Raw genomic sequence first — 19,807 nt, forward strand, 5'->3', positions numbered from 1 at the left:
CCATATAGAGGAGGTGAAGAAGACATGATTTGTGAGAGACCGGTTTTCCCTTCTAGTCTGTAATAGTCTGATAATGCAGTGTAGGCTTTAACCCATTCTCCTGTGTGGTCCCTAGTGTGGTCCCTGTGTGGTCCCTAGTGTTTAGATGCAGTGTGACTCTTCCCCATTATTCCCGACCCTCAATAATTATTAAAACCCTGTGTTTAAAAGCCCTCTTGTCAATATAATTTACTTGCAGTTTCTCTGACTCCCTGGCTGGCTGGATCAGTATGGCAGTTAAGGCCCAACTGTCACTCCTGTCAGTTGCCCAAACCATTCATTGAACTGTATTTCCCAGCTTGTTAAGTCCCCACCTATTGTCCATTCCTGTCTCCTACTCACCCTTCTGAACCCAGATAAATATTTAAGTTAACTCCCAGAGTTTTACCCTAAGGAAAGGAAGGAAGGAAGGAAAGAAAGAAGGAGGGGAATAAGAGAGAGAGGGAGGGAGAAATAAAGGAAGAAGATCTAAAATTTAGAGGACCTCTGCTCCTGAATATTATTTTGGAAGTTATCTATGCAAATTTAAAAACAAACAGCAATATGCATGTGTTTTATCATTTTCACAAGGAACAATAAGGTAATATGAGATCATTGAAAAACATTCCTCTTCTGGTAAGGAATGTTTAGATTTTTTTAAATCTTAACAAATGATAAGCTGCCCTGGGAAATCATAAATTTTATCACTAGAATTATGTTAAATTGGTTTTTGATTCTGCATTGCCTATTTCTTAAGCTCAAGACGAAGAATCAATGTTGTCTCCAGAGGATTATTTGAACAAACATTCTCCCTCCAATTTGAGTAATATAATTTTTTCTTTAAAAGATTTTTAATATACAATTTATATGGGGACAAACTAAAGAGAACATTGTATAAAACCAGAAGTAGAAAATGCTATCGTGGCATACATTTTTATGAGAAAATAATTAAGAAATGGGAAGTGACATAGGAAGTGTGTGTCACTCCTCAGACCTCAGAGTGGGCAGGAGTCTCTTAACACTGGGAAACAAATGAAAGAGAGGAAATATGCAACCATGAAGCAAATGCTTAGTTCACAAGTTGAGAAATTAAAAGAAAAAATATCAATTAAAACCGAAAAAGAAAGAGAAGAATGATTTTGGTGCTCTCAAAGGAAGGGAAGTCCCCTAGCACCTGTCCTGCTATTTCTTCCAATATGAGACACAGTTGGACCCCCTTACTACCCTCTGATTGATAGTAACTTAATCAATTTCTCCATCAAAGCCAAGCTGGACTTAGTGTAATCAGTGATGCATTTTCTATATGTCAAATGCATTCCTTGCATAATGTGAAATGACTGAGATCGAAAAACCAGGTCAGAAATATTGAGTAGCCCTGGGGATTGCCAAAGACCTGTGATTTCAACATTTGCCATGCTTGCGCAAAGGAATATATGTAGATGATTGCTTAGTGTAGAGAGACACTCAGCATAAGTGTTATATTGTGGCTAGAGTTAATCGGGACCTTAATCAATGAATCCAGAAGATCCCTGGAGTTCTCATTGTGTACATTTCCAACCACAGGTATAACATCGAAAGAATGCCACATGATTATGATGTCCCTCAAGTGTAACTTCAAGAGACTGTGTTTCCTGTGATGTCAGCCTACAAAATAACCAGAGAGTTAACAGAAAAGCAACACTGTAGACCACTTTCTTTGACCTGTTATGGAAAATGGGGTTATAGGAACTTATTATTTTATTCTATTCTGAAGTGACTTTTGTATCTTAATGAAAAACTCATTGAACTCATATATACCTAAATCAATTTTGTTCAGATATTTCTATAGACTGAATTATTCTGATTGTCTCATTCTTCTTCACTACTGGATAATGCCCTTTAAACAATTACTTCCATGGGCTTTCTTCCCTTGCCTCTACCCCTATTGTAAAAGCTGCTGCTATGTACAATTTTGTTATATTGGGAATAAGCATATAAATTAGGAAACTTAGAAAAAGAATAAAAAAGAAAATAACTCAGTGATTGGAAACTTAGCAAATAGGATTTTTAATGAATTGCATCTATTATTACTCAAAACAGTTAAGAGACAGAAAAGACCTATTCTGTGTCAAGAACTAACATATGCTAAGAATATACAGCTCACTCTATTCCATTTCCAATTAGCTTCTATAACTCCTTTTGGTGGGGGTAGTCTTCAACCTCACACCTATTCTGAAGAAAATCCTACCTACAGGAGACTAAAGAATGTTTATCTAATTTGGGTGGCTCTATTAAATAGCAACTATATGACAAATAAAGGAAAGAAAGAAAAGAAATACAAAAAGGACAAAGGGAAATAAAAAGAATGTTTGGCCTTCCCTTCCTCCCAAATGATACTTGAATTAGAATGTTCTGAATAAACTAATTAGGTGGACTCTATTGTTTACCAATTGCTTTAAAATTCTAAATGGCAATGGGCAAATGAACCTTCAACTCATTTGACATTGCTAAGGTGAAACCAAGTACCATTTATCTGTATGCACTAAACAATATTGTTGCCTTTTCTTTCCTGTTGATTTTAATGCTTCCTGTACTAGACAATGAATTTAAATCTTGCAGTAAAAATAGCACTTCAACATATTGTCAGTCTTGTCAAATCAACAGTTACCAAGTGGATAGTGCAATTCACTCTTCAGACATTTGTTTACATTTCCTTGAAAACATGTAAAGAATAAGTGATTCTTTTTGTCTAAGAAAAAACATATATGTGTGTACATATCTATTACACATAAACATATAAACATGTATATATGTATATATGAATATGCCAACATACATTTTGAGTTAATCAAATTTTATTCTGAATGGTATTTGATCATTTTCAAATCCTTTTGCAAAACAATATTGTCAAAAGTATAAACAAATTGAGAAGTATAATATAACAATATTATTAATATTAAATGTTATTACCTGATATTTCTTCTTGTAAGCAAGAAGACAAAAAATTGAACTTATTAAGTCAAGAGAGAAATTTAATTTCATAAATGTATTTTATTGATCAAAATGTCTCTTAGCAAACAGTACTAAAAATAGTTCTCCAATTACATAAACATTCAACCACTAAACAAATTAATTAGCTGGAATTTATTTTGACTATTATAATCCTTACATCACATGACTTAATTTTGAAGGACCTACATGTCAAGGTCAGGCAGTTAATTAAAATACCCATTAAATAATAATAAAACTAAAGATTCCTTCTTTCAATCACTATGTCAAAAATTATAGTAGTATGCATTTAAATAGACATTTCAATGAATCTTACATTCATGGCTATTACAGTTATAACTAGTTTCAAATTATTTATTTATTTAAAATAAAAAACAGCACATTTCTTATTAAATTGAATTAAATACATGGCATAATTTGAAATGAATTATCTTTAAGAAAGACTTTACTTTCTTGAAAAATTATCAAATATATAAGTAACTGAATTGGCCAACTTAAATTGTTTTCCCTATGTTTTAGTTTCAGTCTCTAAAATAGAACAAAGATTAATGCAATTTATTTCATAAAAAAATTCATCTGGCAGAATGAATCTAAACTTTTTGGACTACTTAGTGTTTTTGTGGTTGTTGGTGGTGATTTATTTTTACAAGATAGTAAAAAAAAATCTGTCTTGAGTCCTACTCTCTTCTCTTTCCCTAGTCTCTTACTTGAAGGCTTCATCAAATTTCATGGGTTTTGTTACGTATTTGTCTTTGAACCAGTCTTAACTATAAATTCATATGTTGAAACATATTCTATACACCAACCACTGGTGACTAGATGTTGCCAAATCTGGAAATCATCTCTTCCTGGATGAATCAGCATCTAAATATTCAAAAATGATAAAAATAGTAAAAAAAAAAAAGAACTGGAGATACAAAGATTCCAATGAAGATTGATTAATCTATTGAATAATACTTCATTGGTAAGTAAAAACATAAAATATAAATAATTCTGTGTTCAAAACAAAAAAAGCAGAAAGAAGTAGCAAGGTGAGAGGCAAAATATAAAAACTGAAGTAGTTCAATATCATGCCACACAAAATAATAAAGATGAGAAAATTCAGAGGAAGGGGAGAGATTTATACAAATATGCAGACCAAAGTAAACATAATGGAGATGATAATTTGTAAATTGATTAAATTATAAAAAGGGAAGCAACACTGAAAAATAAAAACCTTTTTAATGCATTGACTAATTGGATGCAGAAGATTGATAGTAAAATGTTTTAGAAAAGAGGTAGTAGAATATTGGTGTGAAATACATTATGGACAAAGCAAAAGAAATACATGAATTAAATTTGAGAAAGATGATAATTGTAAAATGTTAAGAACATGTTTATTTCTTTCTTTAATTATACTTATTTAATGCATGGTAATGTTGAAGGAGGGATATAATATGTCATAATTAATGTTAGAATAAACCACTTAATAAAGTTAGAATATATTTTCATTGAAAGGGTAAAAGAGTAATTTTTAAATAAGTATCCCCTGAGAATATCATTGTTCCACAATATAGTCCACTAATTGATATATGACATGTTTTTTTCTGTCTTAAACAAAAAGGTTAAACAATATTTGATATATGTTGCTAATAAAGGAAAGGGAAGTTATAATTAATTTAAGGAAGCTAAGTGTGAAGTGGATAGAGTGCCAGGCAGTAGTCAGGAAGCAGAGTTCAAATTCATTCTCAGACACTTCCTTATTTTGTGATCCTGGATGAAAATCATTTAACCTTTGAATAAGTTTCCTCAACTATAATATATGGGAGTGACAATAATAGCTGCCTCACAGGTCTGTTGTTAGGAGTAAATAAATTATATGTGCCAAGCATTTGGAACAGTGTTGCTATACATGCCATATATGTTACATAATTATGAGCAAAAATGATAATAAAATATTTATCTTAATAGATCCATATTTATTTTATATGTAAGTGTAAGAATGTTTATATTATATGATGCTCTATTATAATCACAACATAGCATTATTATTTTATTTATAAAATATACATTTACATATAATATAGATATATTTATTCATGTATAATTATAAAACAACTGTATATTAGAACAACATGTAATTATGTTATATTATGTAGTTATATGTTATTATTGTGATGTAGTATATATAATTTATACATTTTACATATATAACATTTATACTTAAGGAAATGATATTTAAACTGAGTGGAAAATTCACTTTGAACAAATTCTTTATATCCTGGCAGTTCTGTATAACTTACATACCTATACACTCTTAGGAATGCTTTACAATTGAAATATATTTTGAAATACTCCTCAAAATAGAAAAGTTTTATCACTAATATTTATTTATTTTTATATTTTTATTATATTTTGAATCATTGGGTTAAAATATTAGAAGCTAGAAGGAGCTTTAGTCCCCTAAAAACTAAACCCATAGATAATAATGATGATATATATTTTCTTCATGTATTCGTAATAATGAAATAAAGTAGGATGAAAAAGTAGAATGGCATTAATTGATTTCCAATTATATTACAAAGCAGTAGTAATCAAAGTGTTTTAGAACTGTTAAAGATAGAAGAGGCTGGATAAGGAGGAAGCACCTCAATGATTGATAAACGATTTGATGATGAATTTCCTATTTGACAAGAATTACTAAGAAAACTACAATTTAGCTTAGCAGAAATATTTTGAACCACCACCAACATTTCATAATACATATTCCATAATAAACTTGAAACTGATGCAGTCTGAATATTAAAAATTATACAATTTAAAGTATAAGAGAATCATATTAAATAATGTTCACAGTGATTAGTCAGAAGATAATATTTAATAAGAGAAAGTACTCATAAATCATTTTCTTATATGAAACTGAAATTTATATGAATAAAACCAATACAAGTAGAATAAGATGTGAATCAGTGAAAAGGATAAAAAAAATTTCAAATATTTCTAATCAGGTTCTGCCATTAGATTGTGAGTTCCTCAAGGATATGTGATGTCTTTTGCCTTTCTTTGTAACCTCAGAACTTATCACTGTGCCTGGTACACACTTAATAAGTGATTCTTGATAGAAAGTCATCTAGGATACATAATAACTAATATAAATATTAAATAAAACCATTTTAAAGAAGACAAATGACCTACACAATTAAATAAATCATTCTAAATCTAAATGGTAAGTTAATAATAAATAAAATGAAAGATCATACCAATTCATTAATAAGAAGAGACAGATGACTCAAAATCACTATGATATCTGACATGTTGAATTGTCAAAGATGTCAAAAGATTGGAATTATCAATGCTTGAGGAGTTACACAAAAAGAAATTCACACTAATATACTTTGGGTAAAACTAAAAAAAATATGCCAAACATTTTGGAAAAAAAATTTAGGAAAATTCTAGGAAGTAATTGGGCAGCTAGCTGCCTGGTATCAGGAAAGCTCTTGTTCCAAAGTTCAAACCTTAGCTCAGACTTTTAGTTGCTGTGTAACCTTGGGAAAGTCACTTAAACCTATTTGCCTCAGTTTCCTCATCTGTAAAATGAATTGGAAAAATAAATGGCAACCATTACAGAATCTTCGCCAAAAAAACCTCAGAGTCATAAATAATCAGATGTTACTGAAAAATGGCTCAAAACCAAGAGGAAAATAATTGCTATTTTTCTTTTTGATTTTTAAATCCTACTGGTAGACAAATATTCCAAATATATTAGTGTCTTATGGTTTTCAGATAGTTTGATAATTCTCAAATTATTACTCCTTAATCAATTCTCCAGATAAATTGTTTTACCGATGAGTTGTTTGAATTTTCTTCAATTTCTTTTCTTTTAATTTTTTTTAAACCCTTGTACTTCAGTGTATTGTCTCATAGGTGGAAGGTTGGTAAGGGTGGGCAATGGGGTTCAAGTGACTTGCCCAGGGTCACACAGCTGGGAAGTGGCTGAGGCCGGGTTTGAACCTAGGACCTCCCGTCTCTAGGCCTGACTCTCACTCCACTGAGCTACCCAGCTGCCCCCTTTTCTTTTAATTTTGATTTATTATTTCTTCATGTCTTTTGGAATCATTAGTTTCCACTTGCAAAATTCTGATTTTTAAGAAGTTATTTTCTTAAGTGAATTTTTGTATGTCTTTTTTTTTTACTTTTGGTCAGTGTTGCTTTTAAAGCAATTCTCTTAATGATACATGTAAAAGCCAGTGGAATTGTTTGATGACTTTGGGAGGGAGGAAAGGGGTAAGGGATGGAAATAATATGAATCATGTAAGCATGGAAAAATATTCTGAAGTAAATTAATTAATTAATTTTTAAAACTGTTCTTTTCATTAGATTTTTGTACCTCTTATCATTTCACTAATTTCATTTTTAAGATGTTATTTCATTCAGTGTTTTTGGTGTCTCTTTTATTAAGTTGTTGATTCTCTTTTATAATTTTCCTACATAACCTTAATTTATTTTCCCAATTTTTCCTCTTTCTCTTGTATGATGTTAAAATCCTTTTAAAAATCTTCTAGATTCCTATTGGTCTGATATCTAACTCAAATTTTTCTTTGAGATTTAATTTATATCTGCTTTGATATTGTCATTTTCTTCTGTATTTGTGTCTTGATCTTTGATTTTTCCTGATTTTAAATTTATATTAAATTTGGGCTCTTTTCTGAGGAGATTCCTTATGACATGGAATATAATTATTTTTAATAGTGGTTAATATTTTTTAAATTCCTCTTCCCTCATTCCTTTCTCCTGACAGATCAAGAAATGTACATCTCTTGTGCTTGCATTCTTTGCTCCAAAGCACCTTCTAAAATTGGGATAATTAAACAAAAGTTAGTTTCGGTCAAATATATCTAGGTAACTCCCTTTAAGTCCCCATTGGGAGTTAATGGTTAAAGTCAATTTTAAGCAGGCATAACCTGATTTCATTTATTTATTTATTTATCTGTTTAATTAATTAATTTAGAATATTTTTCCATGATTACATAATTCGTATTCTTTCCCTCCCCTCCTTCATCTCCCTGCCCATAGCTAACAAGAAATTCCACTGGGTTTTACATGTATCACTGATTAAGAGTTATTTCCATATTATTAATATATACAATAGAGTGATCATTTAGAATCTGTATCCCCAATCATGTCAAAGCAGTTGTTTTTCTTCTGGGTTTCTCCTCCCACAGTTCTTTCTCTGGATATGGATAGTGTTCTTTCTCATAAGTCCCTCAGAATTGTCCTGGATCATTGCATTGCTGCTAGTAGAGAAGTCCATTATGTTCAATTGTGCCACAGTGTGTCAGTCTCTGTGTACAATGTTCTCCTGGTTCTGTTCCTTGCACTCTGCATCAATTCCTGGAGGTCTTTCCATTTAACATGGAATTCTACCAGTTTATTATTCCTTTTAGTACATTAGTATTCCATCACCAACCATAAATTATTCAGCCATTCCCCAATCAAAGAGCATTCCCTCATTTTCCAATTTTTTGCCACCACAAAGAGTGCAGCTCTAAATATTTTTGTACACATATTTTTCCTTATTATCTCTTTGGGGGTACAAACCCATCAGTGGTATGGCTGGATCAAAGGGCAGACAGTCTTTTTTTTTTAAACCCTTGTACTTCGGTGTATTGTCTCATAGGTGGAAGATTGGTAAGGGTGGGCAATCGGGATCAAGTGACTTGCCCAGGGTCACACAGCTGGGAAGTGGCTGAGGCCGGGTTTGAACCTAGGACCTCCCATCTCTAGGCCTGACTCTCACTCCACTGAGCTACCCAGCTGCCCCAGACAGTCTTTTAAAATAACCCGATTTCCTCATCTAGATCAGTGATTCCCAAAGTGGGCACCACCGCCCCCTTGTGGGTGCTGCAGTGATCCAGGAGAGCAGTGATGGCCACAGGTGCATTTGGGTGTGGTGAATAACTGTAAAGGGGTAGTGATAGTATGTGACAGGGGGTGCTAAGTAATTTTTTTTTTCTGGAAAGGGGGCAGTAGGTCAAAAAAGTTTGGGAACCACTGATCTAGATATTGGAACCTTGTGTCCAGTTATATGATTTTACCATCATCATGAAAGTATTGGGGTAGACTAGAAAATATTAGCCCATTCCCTCTTTAGGTATTTAGTCTTAGGGAGGGCTGACTAATTAGCTTCTAAAATTATTTTTAGTTATTTGATATGTTGAATGAATTTATCTGTGATCACCAAGAGGGATCATTGACCAGTTAATGTATTTGTTATTGATAGCTTCATCAATACATTTATTTTTTTTTACCAGAAAACAGTCTCAGAATTTTTAATCTTCATAGCTCCAAGAATTTAGGGAGCACTGTCCCAAACTTCACACCTTTCTTGCTTCTATTTTCAGAGATAGCTCTGAGGGTTTGTGGGTTTTTAGTGTTTCCAAAGTGGCTCAATCTAAGGGAAAGTGTGGTCATTGCTCTTTTGGATTATGACCTGATAATTACCCAGAAAGGAATATTATTGCCCTATAGTCCCCAGTCCTAGCAATCCTGCTGGCCCTGGGACTTTCTCCAGGTCACCTGTTCTCCTATAGCTCTTGTTGATGGTGATCTCCTTTACCTTGGAATGGATACCAGGGACTCTATTCCCCAGTAACTGGCCATAAGCACTCCTATTGACCCTGGAATGGAGACAAGTGTACCTTTTCCTCTTTAACCACAAACTTGTCCCTCATTCTGGCCTTAAGGCTGCTACTTGGAACTGAATATGGGCAATTCAACAGCATTCTGAAACCAGTGCCAGCAAAGGGTCTGTTGAAATTTCCACATAACCATTTGTCTATCCCTCCAACATCCAGAGGCTAAAAGCTCCCAAATATGCTGCTAAGACAACCAATCTAGGATTTCCAATGTCAACTGCAGCCTACTTCTAGGTCAAACACCACCCCAATGAAATAGACCGTACCTGATGATCTTTGGCTAAGAAAATGGTTTCATCCAACCTATTATTGATTCTGCTGCAATATAATTCAATTTGACATTATTTTAGAGTTGCTTAAAGAGAATTTTGGATAGCTTGTCTGAGTACTTCTCTACTCTAGCACTTTGGTTCTCTGTTGCACTCTCAGTAATTTAAGTTACAAAAAGCCAACCAAAAGATGCTACAATCATCTGTAAGGTAAAGGAAACAGGGACCTTCATTATTAGATGCTTTGGAAGGGTAACTCCTTCTTAGACAATACAGTTATGTCTCCCAAAATCCCAATTACGTTGTGTGTGTGTGTATATATATATATATATGTGCATAAATGTATATTTATATATACATATAAATACATATGCAATGTATTCTAGTATGTAAGATACGCATATCTACATGTATGTAAATAGACATACACACTCAGCAATATGTATAAGAAAACTAAAAACTTAGTTTATTCCTAAGTAGAAATATGCCTCCAAAATTTGAAAATACAAATATATCTTGGCACCATTATATAAAAAACAAAATAATCAATTTAAAGAAGTGTGATAATTGTAAAGACAACAAACATTAAATACTTATTTTGAGCCAGAATCTGTTTTAACTACTGTGAATACACATATAAGTAGAAAGGAAGACAATCCCTGTTCTCAAAGTTCTCATATTCTAATAAGAGAAAACAATGTATAAAAAAGAATTGGGAAAAAGAGGAGATAAGGATATCCATGAACTGGGGCATGAGTTTTAAATTTCAGGAAGAGAGAGAAGAGAATGATTGGCTGAATGGGACTCTTCACATAATGGAGCCCCGAGGAAAAACTCTTTGATGGGTGAAGTAGATCAGGCCTGCTAGGGAATATTCCAATTTGAGAAGGTCAAAGGTATATAGCTGGATGCTCTAGGACAGTCAAGAATCTCCAGGCACTGAGAAGTAAGACAGAAAATAAGATATGATTTTGAAGTGCTTAATGTTGAGAGACAAGCTTGTTGGGAGAAATGTAAAATGATGTCTGTTAAATGTTATGTGACTTAAGGAAAAAGTAACTGTACCTGCTTAATATATTATCTCTCTTATAAGAATCCTAAACAATTTGTGGGAAAAAAGTAAAATAATGAATTTATGGAAAATTAATTGTTTTATTTATACTAATTGGACATAAGCTTACATAAATGAGGAATTGCACATGAGAGTCAGTACACAATATCTTATGAATTTATCTTCAGAAAAAACATAGATAGGTGGGTTGGTCAGAAACAAAGTGTGAAGGATAACATGAAAAATCTGTGCATACTTATAGTGTCCATACAACATTAAGAAAAGGCAAGACATACCCTTAGTGTATTGAATGGATCCTGTCTGACACACTTATTATATGACTTTGACAAGATTTACAAAGGATAGAAATGATCTTTGTTCCTGAAAAGTGCATTCTCACTAATCCACTGTAATAAGGAAAAATTAGATATTAAATAGATATATATTTAAGGTGTGGTCACCAGGAATCAATCAGATCTATATTGATTCCATAATTAAAATAGACTCAAGTCAGGATGGGTTTTATGTTAGTTTGTTTACAATTAGGAAGGTAGAAGGTAAGAAGAGAAAGAGAGAGAGAAACTCTCATCCGGACCAGCGGAGGTCCTGACTGAGTGAGAATTAAAAGATTAATTAAATTAAGCTACTAGCCACAAGGCCTTAGCAATTAGATAGGCAAAGAAACCTTCTTGAGGTAGAGACTCTGGAAAACACCAAGGTAGGCCCAAGGAAGTCAGCCTAACTTACCCACGTGACAATTCAAAGGGGAAGCTGCCTGGGGTCTCAGGCAAGATCCTTCAGCACCAAGTTCAAAGAGAGAACTGCCTCAACAGGAAGTTACCATCATACTTGAAGAGATAGCACGTTTCATCACTTCCTGGGGGTCCACCTCTAATTCAAGTGAATAAATGGCAGCCTCCATACTAATTTTGGACTGCCCAATGGGCAGTCCCTTGTTCTTGATTTGTTACTTATTGTCATGTGTGGGTAACTCATCTCCCCTCCCCACTAAGGGAGGTGGGGATGGCATTATTATAGGAATACTTCAGAGGAAGTATTAAGATTGCACTTCCTTCAAAATTGACACCCCTAATTCCCTTCACAACGCAGGAACAATGTTGTTCCTTGCTCCCCTTCTCCCTCTCACTTATCAATGAACTATTGAACTAGCCAAAGGTTTGATAAAATGACAAACAGGGTTTATTGATTTTAGGGTTGATTGGAAGGGATGGAGGGGTACAAGGTAACTCTAACAGCCGCCTAGGGAAGCCTCAGGTGGGGGAGGGAGACAGGAATGTGAGACTGAGATAGGACCTGGCTAAGTCACCCCCAAAGGGTTTTGTAGCCTATAGGATTAGGAAAGTTGGATACAATGATTCAAGAGATAATTTGTAACAAGGGTAAGCCCTATTTGACTACAGGGAAACTATGTCTACTGAGTTTGAAAGCTAACCCCAGATCCACCCTCTTTCAAAACCCCAAGAAATTTAGGAAGGGAAAATGATGATTGGGAATAAGAGAGGGAGGTTAGGGAGAACTAAAGGAAACAGTTAAGCTAAAAAATTTTAAGAGAAAAGCTGCATAATATAGGCCAGGTTTTCAGTCTATAGAATAGAACTCAGTTGACCCTCCCACTCTCATTGAGTCCCAGGGTCAACTCTCCCACCTCAGGATTCTAAACCCTTTTCCAACTGTCGGAAACTCTGCAATAAGGCTTTGCAGGGCTGATATGCACCCTTTTGCACTATACTCAAGACAGCAAGAACAAATAAAATGAAGTCAAAATACTGATAAAAAGAAGGAAACATGAAATATCTTGCTGAGAAATTGACAGATCAAAAAAACAGATCTAGAAGAGACAATTTGAGAATCATTGGTTTTCCTGAAAAAGAAGAAATTAATAGAAATTTGGATTCAATACTAAAAGAAATTATTCAGCAAAACTACCCTGAAATTCTACAAGAGGGCAATATAGACATTGAAAAGATTCAAAGATCAACCACTACATTATGCCCAGAAAAGACAACCCCCAGGAATATAATAGCCAAATTCAAGAGCTTCCAAGTAAAAGAAAAATATTATAAGAAACAGAGAGAAACAATTCAGATATGAAGGAGCACCAATCAGGATCACACAGGATCTGGAAGCCTCCTTGCTAAAAGACCTCAAGGCTTGGAATATAATATTGAGAAAGGAAAGGGAACTGGGTCTACAACCAAGGATCAATTACCCATCAAAACTGACTACATACTTCCGGGGGAAAGCATGGACATTCAACAAGATAGAAGATTTCCAAGTCTTTGCACAGAAAAGACCAGGACTAAATGGAAATTTTGCAATCCAACCACAAAATCCAAAAGAAACATGAAAAGTTAAATAAGAAACAGAGGGGAAAGAAAGAAAACTCTAATTTTTAAATTTGCCTATTTAAGAGCTTTAACAGGATCAAATTATTTATATTCATATACGGACAATATTATGTGTAATTTTCAAAGACTGTATTCACTATTATAGTAATTAGAAGAATTATTCATATGGAGAGTTTGGAACAATAAATGGTCTAAGATGAGACAGGGGGAAAAAGAGGGGGGTGAATATTAGACGGCACCAAGAGAAATCTGAATGAATAAGAAAAATAAGATATTCTATTACACACAAAAAGGGCATGGCACAGGGAATGGATGAACACAATTATAAGAAGGAGATAAAGAGATCATTAAGAGGTAATATTTAAACTCTACTCTCAGAGGAATTAACCCTGAGGGGGAAGAGTAGCTATATCCATTGGGATATAGAATTCTATCAAACCCTACTGAGAAAGTCAGAAGAGATTAACCAAGGGGAGCAAGGGAGTGGGGAGGTCAAAACAGGGAAGGAACGAGAGGGGGGAAGGAATTCATTAGGCCTTAAAAAGTAAAAAGAGGGGAATAATAAGGGAGGAGGAGGAAAGGGAAGTAAATCAAGGGAGGGGACAAGGGGGACTGGTGTAAAACAAACCAAGGGTTTAAAAGGAAATAACATAAGAAGAATGGGTAGAACTAGGAGAGGATACCAAAATGTTGGGAAAAACACAACTGATAATTATAATTCAGAATGTGAATGGGATGAACTCACCCATAAAATGGAAGCAAATAGCACAGTGGATTAGAAACCAAAATCATGGCATATGTTGTCTACAAAATACACATATGAGGCCAGTGGGCATACACAGGTTTAAGGTCATGGGTTGGAGCAAAACCTTTTGGGCTTCAAATAAGAAAAAGAAGGCAGGAGTGGAGATCATGATTTTTGACAAAGTCAAAGTAAAAATAGATGTGATTAAAGAGACAGAGAAGGTAATTACATCCTGATAAACAGCTTTATATACAATGAGGAAATAACAGTACTCAACATGTACGCACCAAATGATATAGCATCCAAATTCCTAAAGGAGAAACTGGCAGAGATCAAGAAGGAAATAGATAGTAAAACCATAATAGTGGGAGAATTAAATATTTCTCTTTTAGATCTAGATAAATCAAACCAAAATATAAATAAGAAAGAGGTAAGAGAGTTGAATGAAATCCTAGAAAAAAATAGATTTAATAGATATGTGGAGAAAAATAAATAGAGACTAAAAGGAATACACCTTCCTTTCAGCTGCACATGGTACATTCACAAAGATTGACCATAGAATAGGGCATAGAAACATTGCAAACAAATGGAAAAGAACAAAAATAATAAATGTAACTTTTTTGAATCATAATGCAATAAAAATAATAATTAGTAAGGGAACATGGACAGGCAAATAAAAACTAATTGGAAATTAAATAATATGATTCTCCAAAACCAGTTAGTTGAAGAAATCATAGAAACAATCAATAATTTAACTGAAATTGAATAATTTCATCAAACTCTGTGGGATGCAGCTAAGGCAGTACTAAGGGAGAAATTTATATCCTAGAATGAATGTATTAACAAATTAGAGAGGGCAAAGATCAATGAATTGGGCATGCAAATTAAAAATCTAGAAAGGGAATGAATTAAAAATCCCCAGGTAAACACCAAATTAGAGATTATAAAAATTAAAGGAGAAATCAACAAAATTGAAAGTATAAGAACCATTGAATTAATAAATAAGACTAGAAGCTGGTACTTTGAAAAAACAAACAAAATCAACAAAGTACTGGACAATCCAATTTAAAAAAGGAAAGAAGAAAACCAAATCATCAGTATCAAAGAAGAAAAGGGAGACCTCACCTCTAATGAAGAGGAAATCAAGGCAATCATTAAAAACTATTTTGTCCAATTATATGGCAATAAATATACCAATCTAGGTGAGATGGATGAATATTTACAAAAATATAAATTGCCTCGATTAACAGCAGAAGAAATAGAATACTTAAATAATCCAATATCAGAAAAAGAAATTGAACAAGCAATCAAAGAACTTCATAAGAAAAAATCCCCAGGACCAGATAGATTTAAAAATGAATTCTATCAAGCCTTCAAAGAAGAACTAATTCCAATACTATACAAACTATTTGACAAATTAAGCAAAGAAGGAGTTCTATCAAACTCCTTTTATAATACAAATATGGTACTGATCCCAAAGCCAGGTAGACCAAAAACAGAGAAAGAAAACTATAGACCAATCTCCCTAATGAACATTGATGCAAAAATCTTAAATAGAATATTAGCAAAAAAAGTCCAGCAAGTGATCATGAGGGTTATTATTTATGATCACATGGGATTTATACCAGGAATGCAAAGATTTTCAACATTAGGAAAACCATTCACATAATTGACCATATCAACAAGCAAACCAAGAAAAACCCCATAGTTATCTCAATACATGCTGAAAAAGCCTTTGACAAAATACAACATCAATTCCTATTGAAAACACTAGAAAGTATAGGAATAGAAGGACCTTTCCTAAAAATAATAAACAGTATATATCTAAAATCATCAACAAGCATCATATGCAAAGGGGATAAATTAGAAGCCTTTCCAATAAGATCAGGCCTGAAACAAGGATGCCCACTATCACCTCTATTATTTAACATTGTACTAGAAACACTAGCAGAAGCAGTTAGAGAAGAAAAAGAAATTGAAGTTATTAAAATAGACAATGAGGAGACTAAGCTATCACTCTTTGCAGATGATATGATGGTCTACTTAAAAAATCCTAGAGAATCAACAAAAAAGCTTATAGAAATAATCAACAACTTTAGCAAAGTTGCAGGATACAAAATAAATGCACACATATCATCAGCTTTTCTAGATATCTCCAACACATCACAGCAGGAAGAGGTAGAAAGAGAAACACCATTTAAAATCACCCTAGACAATATAAAATACTTAGGAATCTATCTACCAAAACAAACACAGGAATTATGCAAACACAACTACAAAACACTTTCCAAACAATTAAAACTAGATCTAAACAATTGGAAAAACATTAATTGCTCATGGGAAGGATGAGGTAATATAATAAAAATGACCATTCTACCTAAATTAATTTATCTATTTAGTTCCATACCTACCAAACTACCAAAATACTTTTTTACTTAGAAAAAAAAAAACTATAAGAAAGTTCATTTGGAAGAATGAAAGATCAAGAATATTAAGGGAAATAATGGAAAATAAGTGAAGGAAAGTGGTCTAGTAGTATCAGATATTTTACTATACTATAAAGGAGCAGTCATCAAAACAATATGGTACTGGCTAAGAGACAGAAGGGAGGATTAGTGGAATAGGCTTGGGGTAAGTGATGTCAGCAAGACAATATATGATAAACCCAAAAAGCCCAACTTATGGGTCAAAAATCCACTGTTTGACAAAAACTGTTGGAAAAATTGGAAAACAATATGGGAGATATTAGGCTTAGATCAACATCTCACACCCTACACCAAGATAAATTCAGTATAGGTGAATGACTTGAATATAATGAAGGAAACTATAAGTAAATTAAGGGAACACAGAATAGTATACTTCTCAGATCTATTGGAAAGGAAAAATTTTAAAACCAAGCAAGAGTTAGAAAAAATTACAAAATGTACAATAAATCATTTTGATTATATTAAATTAAAATGTTTTTGTACAAACAAAAACAATGCAACCAAAATCAGAATGGAAACAATAAACTCAGAAAAATCTTTATTACATAAAACTCTGACAGAGGTCTCATTACTCAAATATACAAGGAGCTAAATCAATCATATAAAAAATCAAGCCATTCCCCAATTGATAAATGGTCAAGGGACATGAATAGGCAATTTTCAGATAAAGAAATCAATAAGCACATGAGAAAGTGTTCTAAATCTCTAATAATTAGAGAAATGCAAATTAAAACAACTCTGAGGTATCACCTCACATGTAACAGATTGGCTAAAATGAAAGAAAGGGAGAATAATGAATGCTGGAGGGGATGTGGCAAAATTGGGACATTAATTCATTGCTGGTTGATTTGTGAACTGATCCAATCAATTCTTATGGAAATTTGCAACTATGCCCAAAGATCTATAAAAGACTGCCTGCCCTTGGATCCAGCCAATGTTGCTGGGTTTTTACCCCAAAGAGATCATAGATAAACAGACTTGTAAAAATATATTTGTAGCCGCACTTTTTGTGCTGGCTAAAATCTGGAAAACGAGGGTTTACCCTTTAATTGGGGAATGGCTGAGTAAATTGTAGTATATGCTGGTGATAGAATACTATTGTGCTTAAAGGAATAATAAACTGGAGGAATTCCATGTGAACTGGAAAGACCTCCAGGAATTGATGCAGAGTGAAAGGAGCAGAGTCAGAAGAACATTGTACACAGAGACTGATACACTGTGGTCAAATCAAATGTAATGGACTTCTGTACTAGCAGCAATGCAATAACCCAGGAAAATTCTGAGGGATTTATGGAAAAGAATGCTACTCACATTTAGAGGAAGAACTTCAGGAGTGGAAACATAGAAGAAAAACAACCGTTTGAACACATGGGTTGATGCAGACATGGTTGGGGATGTAGACTCGAAAAGACCACACCAATGCAAACATCAATAATATATAAATAAGTCTTGACAGATCACACATGTTAAAACCAGCGGAAATGTGCATTGGATATGGGGGGAGGATGTTCAGGGGAAGTGAAGGGAAAAGTAAAAACAAGGATCATATAACCATAAAAAATTTTTCTAAAAACATAAAATATTCAAAACTAGAATAAGCCTCCATGTTAATACAAACAGGCAACCATGTTTAACTTCTTTGGTCAAGAACAACCAAAAGATAAAGAAATTTGTGATATTTCAATCCCCTAAGGCCAATGAGTGAGAAGTCTATTATGAAATCACTCTTTGTTCCTCTGAAACACAACAAACATCCCCTCAAGCACAAGAGTTGACTGGTTATGACCTCAAAATTATTTTTGTTGTTTTTTTGTTCATAAAAATCTTTAATATAAAGCAGAAATTGCTTTTATTTAGAATTATATTTTTCTTTGAAAGATATTCTTTCCTATTTGTCAATTAATTATCATTCTTAACTTGACTGATAAATATAGACCATATGAAACATTTTATTAATTTGCAAATAGTGACATTACTTTCCATTATGATACCAACAAAATAATATAAAGAATAATTTATATAAAATATGGCCTTTTCAGGGAGATAAGAAAACAATTATGAGTCACTTGTAAATCTGTCATCTCTCCCAATATAACTAAGGGCATCTTCCAATTAAATTACTGAGTCAAAACAAAATATTATTGTAACTACTTACTATATGTAATTGGCAACAAGTAAATAAATTCAATAAAACAAACAATGGAAATTTAATGGTTCTTCTCCCCCTTTAATATTTCTCTGATGATATTAAAATGCCATTTACACACAATGAATATAAAATTCTGAAATGTCACTGACGAACATAGGATAAATAAAGCCTACAGAAATTAGTTTGGAATAATAGAACTTATTTTGAACATCAGTCAAGGTTGATAATAGTTATACACCATTGGATTTGTCAAACATAACTAAAATTGGTTTACATCTATATGGAGCCTATGGAATGGCTAAGAACCAAGAACAGAATCAAATATGTTGAGATGAAGGTTGCATGAATTCAAAGAGCTATATGTTATCAATGAAGCTGCAGACACATGGCTGAGTCTTGTATATTTGTTTCTGGAAAAGGAGAGGTTTATTGTTATGATTTAACAACTAGGTCACAGCCATAAAAAAACTATAACACAGTTATTCTAAAAGAGTGTGGGTAAAAGGATGAATGCATATTATTTAGGAATAAGAAAAACTAGAGGATGTATTGATTTAGATTGCAAAAATTTAATACCTGATGAATACTTAAGAAGAAATGACCTAACTACTAAAATTATATACATACAACTTAAAAAAATTTAAAGTGACAGACGACAAATGATCATATTAAATATATATATATATCAAAATAATCTTTAGAATTAAAGTAAAAATATTTTTCCAGCTAGAGGTTTTTATATATCAAATTATTGCCTATATATGTACATATACATAATTAGGTGGAACATCTTAAGAAAATATATTTTAATATATCTCACTATCCCAAATGCATATAGTCTCCAAGCTACAGAGAACAAAAATTTTCCAAAGTATAGAAATCAGGCTGAGGGCATGAAAATCAAGTGTTCAGAAGATGAGAAGTATATCTTTTCAGCTGTCCTACAAGACATGGGAGTTTTGTCAAGAGTGTTTTAATTGAGGTATAAGAAGATGAATTTAAATTCTGACATTTCTATTTATTTAACTGCAAATAGTAGTTATTCTATTTCCCTATGT

General features: G+C 32.9%; 1 pseudogene; it reads left to right on the forward strand.

The window, feature by feature from the left end:
- The first annotated feature begins 1,047 nt into the window (after positions 1 to 1,047).
- Positions 1,048 to 1,630, forward strand: LOC123243864 (annotated as a pseudogene).
- Positions 1,631 to 19,807: the final 18,177 nt, after the last annotated feature.

The sequence above is a fragment of the Gracilinanus agilis genome, chromosome 4 (assembly GCF_016433145.1).
Source record: "Gracilinanus agilis isolate LMUSP501 chromosome 4, AgileGrace, whole genome shotgun sequence".
Lineage (NCBI taxonomy): Eukaryota > Metazoa > Chordata > Mammalia > Didelphimorphia > Didelphidae > Gracilinanus > Gracilinanus agilis.